Below are 6,000 nucleotides of genomic sequence, written 5' to 3'. Positions count from 1 at the left end.
TGGCCCGGCAGTGGGTGACCGGCCTGGCCCGGCGGTGGGTGACCGGGCTGGGACGGTCAGTCTACGGTGGACACACTTGCGGTTGCCGATGTGTGTCTGTGACGGCACGTGCACAGGCAGCCAATGGGAAGAGGTACCGCGGGGCACGTATGCGCCATCGACAATGGCGGAAGCCGTGCACCGCCATGTCAATGCCACTGATTGTATATTTATAAAGGCAGCACCGTCGTGATAGCCCGCACATGTGTTATGAGGGGTGTGAACGTGATGGCTAAACAGCATATGTCATGCACTATATCATGTGTGTTGACACTATGGCCATTGATGTGCACCCAATTTGCTACACATGTGCATGTCTACGTGTCGACCTCTTGTTTTACTGTACACACGTTTCAACGCATACACATCTACACACCACATCAACGCTGTCTGGCCACATTCAGGATCTGTTATGAGTGTGTGGTTTGTGCGTGCAAGTAACAATGGTGGGGGTACATATGGAGTCAGTGTTTGCCTATGTGTGTTGCCTCTTGTATGACCATGCATGTAATGTGAGGATGCTCAGCATTGTAGGAGTGGTAATTTGTGCATGAAGATATGGAGTGTGTGTAGCATTATTGTAGTGTGTGTGCACGTGCATGTGTGACTGTGATGACGCGTGTCCACATTAGGGTCATTAGGCATGTCTTGTTGGCAGCTATTTTGACGTGTGAGTACGTTACATTGTACATGTTGGCACACATCATGTTGTTAGTGGCTGCACATTGTTTGCATGCTACTCTGTATTGTAGGTAATTGCAGACATGTCACACATATGATAATTGTCGACGGCATTTCTCATTTTGATTGTGTTGGCCTACATGTGATAGAGTTGCACAGCTATGCGTTGTTGGTAAATTGACATCAACTACCTCTACTCCCACACAGGAGGGCTCCAAATGTGCATAGCCCATACACTGTGCTGGAGCACATGGTAGACGAGGAGGTGATCAGGAAATTCCGGCTTGATCGAAGTAGATTGCTGGAGCTTGTAGACCAATTGTCTCCTCATCTGCAGCCACGAAGAACATATCCTGGTTCCATTACACCCACAGCAAAGGTGATGGCGGCACTTCACTTCTTTGCAACTGGCACCTTCCAGTACACAGTTGGACATGCCGGGGGGATGTCACAGTCCATGTTCAGTATGGTACTGCGGGATGTTCTCAGGGCCACGATAATTTACAAGGATGATAACATCCATTTTCCACGGGCGGCAGAGTTGGCAGCAGTCAAAGCAGACTTCTATGCACTGGGCCAGATACCACACATAGTGGGTTCCATTGATGGCACCCATATCGGTCTCATTCCACCCCGGGCACGTGAGCCTGTATATCGCAATCGGAAACACTTCCATTCGCTGAACGTGCAGGTGGTGTGCCTGGCTGACAACATCATATCCCATGTGTGTGCCAGATTTCCAGGGTCCGCACATGACTCCCACATCATGCGGAGCAGCATTGTACCCCAACTGATGGCAAATCTGCGACCAGAACGTGCGTGGCTTGTTGGTGAGTATGCTGTGGGGACAGTTGTGTATTCTGTGTGGCATGGGGTACCCACCAGTCCTGGTAGTGATATCTGTGTCTGTCATCCCCCCACATAGGCGATTCAGCGTACCCAAACAGGCCGTGGCTGCTGAGTCCCATATGTAATCCAACTACAGCTGGTGAAATGCGATACAATGATGCCCATGGAAGGACACGTAGAGTGGTGGACCGTACTTTTGGACTGCTTAAATCTAGGTTTCGCTGCCTGGATAAAACCGGAGGAGCCCTGCCTTACTCACCAGGCAAAGTATGCAGGATCGTGATTGCCTGTTGCATGCTCCACAACCTGGCCGTGCGCAATGACATTGAACTGATCTTGGACCCTGAAGACCAACAAGTCCTTCGGCCTCCCATCTCACCCATGTCGACTGATGAGGATAGTGGTGAGGAAGAAGGTGTGGACCAGAGGCGTCAGCTCATTGATCGCTATTTTCATTGAATGTGAGTGACTACCTCTTGTGCAGGTTGACAATGCGTGATGTATGTTTGCTGGTGGTGTGTGGATGTGGTGTGTGAAAGCTGGCTGCCCTGGTATGTTATGTTTGCATGTGTGTGTTGTATGCATTGTGGACATGCAAGGCTCCATGATGTGTGTCCTCTCATCCACAGATTTTGTGGTGTGTGTGGTTTGTGGTATCTTGCAGTACAGTGTGTTGTGATGGGTGTGATTCAGTTTCATGACGTGTGTTTGTTGTCTCCCACTTTCCCTAGGTCACTCCCACTGAGGCATAATTCTCACCAACATAGTTCCCACCGCCTGGTGACGTCTGATTCTGATACAATCATGTGATTAAAACATGGAGGCAACACATATTTGAGTGTGTAAGTGAAATTTATTTACAGGTTGTGAATTGATGCTGGTGGATATTTACAAGTAAGTGTTGGGTGGGGGAGTGTGAGTTGAAGGTCATGGTAGATGAAAAGAACGTGGTGACACCACATTGGGTGATGTCCAGCTAGTCCAGCAGACCGGTGCCAATACTTGGCGTTGTGGGACAGGATAGTTGGCGGGTGAATGGCAGGGTCAGGCAAGGTTAATGTCATTTGCGGCCCCTCTTTGGGCGGGTGGATGGTGCATCCCCACTGCTCTCACCTACTTCCAGCCTCGGACGGCCCCTCCGTCTTGTAGCCGGAGCGGAGACAGCTGGGGGGGCAGGTTGGTCATGGGCCACATCCGTGTCCATGGGCTCAGGTGGCGGTGGCGGTTGTGTTGGCGGCCGTGGCGGCTGGGCACTTGGCTGAGGGGGGGGGGGGTGTTGCGGGATAACCAGTCCCTCCACAGTGCTGCTACCTGGCCCATGATGTCCACTAGTTGCCCTATGCGCCTGTCAATTGACCGCAACTGATTTGTGTTCTCCACAGAGTCCTGGTGGGCACGGTCAGCCTGTGCCTTCCCCCGGTCGTAGGAGGCCTGGACTCTGGCTAGGGCTTCCAGTGTGTCTGCAGCAGGATGGGGTGGGTGTCCTTCCACACCTCGCCGGTGAGAAGCACTCCTGTGGGTGAGATGTGGCCTCTGGTCTGCCCTTTGCCGTCCACTCTCCCTGCTTGGCTGTGATGTAGATGGGCCTGCGTCCTGCGATGGGACAGGCAGGGTGGCACAGGCAGGAGTGGTGGTACAGGTGGTGGTGGAGGTGGTGGCTGCACAGGTCACTATGGCAGGTGTTGTTGGGGTGACACAGGCCAAGGTTGTGGAGGCAGGGATGTCCTGTGAGCCAGATGGCCCTGGGAGTCGGCTTGGGCCCGCTTCGTCCTCCGCACCGGAGCTGACAGTGGGATCATCCCCAGAGAGTCCGTGCTGTGAGTGTGGCGACTGTGGCATGCGGTTGCTGGTTTCGCCTGTCAGGTTGCGATCACCTGCGGGACAAGATTTTAATGATCAATGCAGTGGACATGACATGTTGTAATCTTTCAAACATTAAAAATCACTGACCCCTCTACACACCCCACCCACCTCCCAACACACCCCACCCACCTCCCAACACACCCCACCACCCTCCCTGTGGACATGGGGGCCTGTTGGGAGTCGTAGTGCTGGTCTCTCACACACCCCACCCACCTCCCAACACACCCCACCCTCCTCCCAACACACCCCACCCACCTCACAACACACCCCACCCACCTCCCAACACACACCACCCACCTCCCAACACACCCCACCCACCTCCCAACACACCCCACCCACCTCACAACACACCCCACCCACCTCACAACACACCCCACCCACCTCACACCACACACCTCCCAACACACCCCACCCACCTCCCAACACACCCCACCCACCTCACAACACACCCCACCACACACCCCACCCACCTCACAACACACCCCACCCACCTCCCAACACACCCCACCCACCTCCCAACACACCCCACCCACCTCCCAACACACCCCACCCACCTCCCGACACACCCCACCCACCTCCCAACACACACCACCACCCTCCCTGTGGACATGGGGGCATGTTGGGAGTCGTAGTGCTGGTCTCTCACACACCCCACCCACCTCCCAACACACCCCACCCTCCTCCCAACACACCCCACCCACCTCACAACACACCCCACCCACCTCCCAACACACACCACCCACCTCCCAACACACCCCACCCACCTCCCAACACACCCCACCCACCTCACAACACACCCCACCCACCTCACAACACACCCCACCCACCTCACACCACACACCACACACCTCCCAACACACCCCACCCACCTCCCAACACACCCCACCACACACCCCACCCTCCTCCCAACACACCCCACCCACCTCACAACACACCCCACCCACCTCCCAACACACACCACCCACCTCCCAACACACCCCACCCACCTCCCAACACACCCCACCCACCTCACAACACACCCCACCCACCTCACAACACACCCCACCCACCTCACACCACACACCACACACCTCCCAACACACCCCACCCACCTCCCAACACACCCCACCCACCTCACAACACACCCCACCACACACCCCACCCACCTCACAACACACCCCACCCACCTCCCAACACACCCCACCCACCTCCCAACACACCACACCCACCTCCCAACACACCCCACCCACCTCCCGACACACCCCACCCACCTCCCAACACACACCACCACCCTCCCTGTGGACATGGGGGCATGTTGGGAATCGTAGTGCTGGTCTCTCACACACCCCACCCACCTCCCAACACACACCACCCACCTCCCAACACACCCCACCCACCTCCCAACACACACCACCACCCTCCCTGTGAACATGGGGGCCTGTTGGGAGTCGTAGTGCTGGTCTCTCACACACCCCACCCACCTCTCAACACACACCACCCACCTCCCAACACACCCCACCCACCTCCCAACACACCCCACCCACCTCACAACACACCCCACCCACCTCCCAACACACCACACCCACCTCCCAACACACACCACCCACCTCCCAACACACACCACCACTCTCCCTGTGGACATGGGGGCCTGTTGGGAGTCGTAGTGCTGGTCTCTCACACACCCCACCCACCTCCCAACACACACCACCACCCTCCCTGTGGACATGGGGGCATGTTGGGAGTCGTAGTGCTGGTCTCTCACACACACCACCCACCTCCCAACACACCCCACCCACCTCCCAACACACACCACCACCCTCCCTGTGGACATGGGGGCCTGTTGGGAGTCGTAGTGCTGGTCTCTCACACACCCCACCCACCTCCCAACACACCCCACCCACCTCCCAACACACACCACCACCCTCCCTGTGAACATGGGGGCCTGTTGGGAGTCGTTCACATTTTGGTGAATATGTGGGCCACATGCATGGTTTGGGGCCTGGGGGATGTGTCCTCTCAGTTGTGTGAGGCAGACCATGTCGGTGTGATAGTGGTGCTTGGTTTGTACTTACCAGCCTCTTCTCCCTCATCGATTCCTTCAAGGCTCTCTGGGTGCAGTATGCCGAGCACCTTTTCCTCCCAATCTGCATAGGGTATGGGCTCCGGGGGTGTGCCGCCGCCAGTGTGGTGTGCCCGCAGGTGATTTTTTGCATGGATGCCTTTGACCCTTGTTTTGAGGACGTGCCACCGCCTCTGGATCTCGTGCTTTGTTCTTGGCACGGTCCCTGGCGCATTCACCCGACTGACTATCCTGTCCCACATGTGGTTTTTGGTTGCCACGGTGGTCTGCTGGACTAGTGTGCCGAATAGGTGGGGTTCGACACGGATGACTTCATCCACCAGGACCTTCAACTCTGTGTCTGTGAATTTAGGATTTTTCTTGGGTGCCTTGGGTGCCATGGTGTGTGATGTGCAAGGTGTGGGTGGAGTGGGTTGGGATGTGCAGGTGTGTGGTGTGTAGGAATGGTGTGGTGGGTGTTTGTGTGGTGGGTGTGTTTGTGTGCAGGTTGTATGTGTGGACTTTAGTGT

Source organism: Lissotriton helveticus, chromosome 3_1 (genome assembly GCF_964261635.1).
Source record: "Lissotriton helveticus chromosome 3_1, aLisHel1.1, whole genome shotgun sequence".
Lineage (NCBI taxonomy): Eukaryota > Metazoa > Chordata > Amphibia > Caudata > Salamandridae > Lissotriton > Lissotriton helveticus.
The sequence above is the reverse complement of the archived record's forward strand: the minus strand, read 5'-3'. Positions refer to the sequence as shown.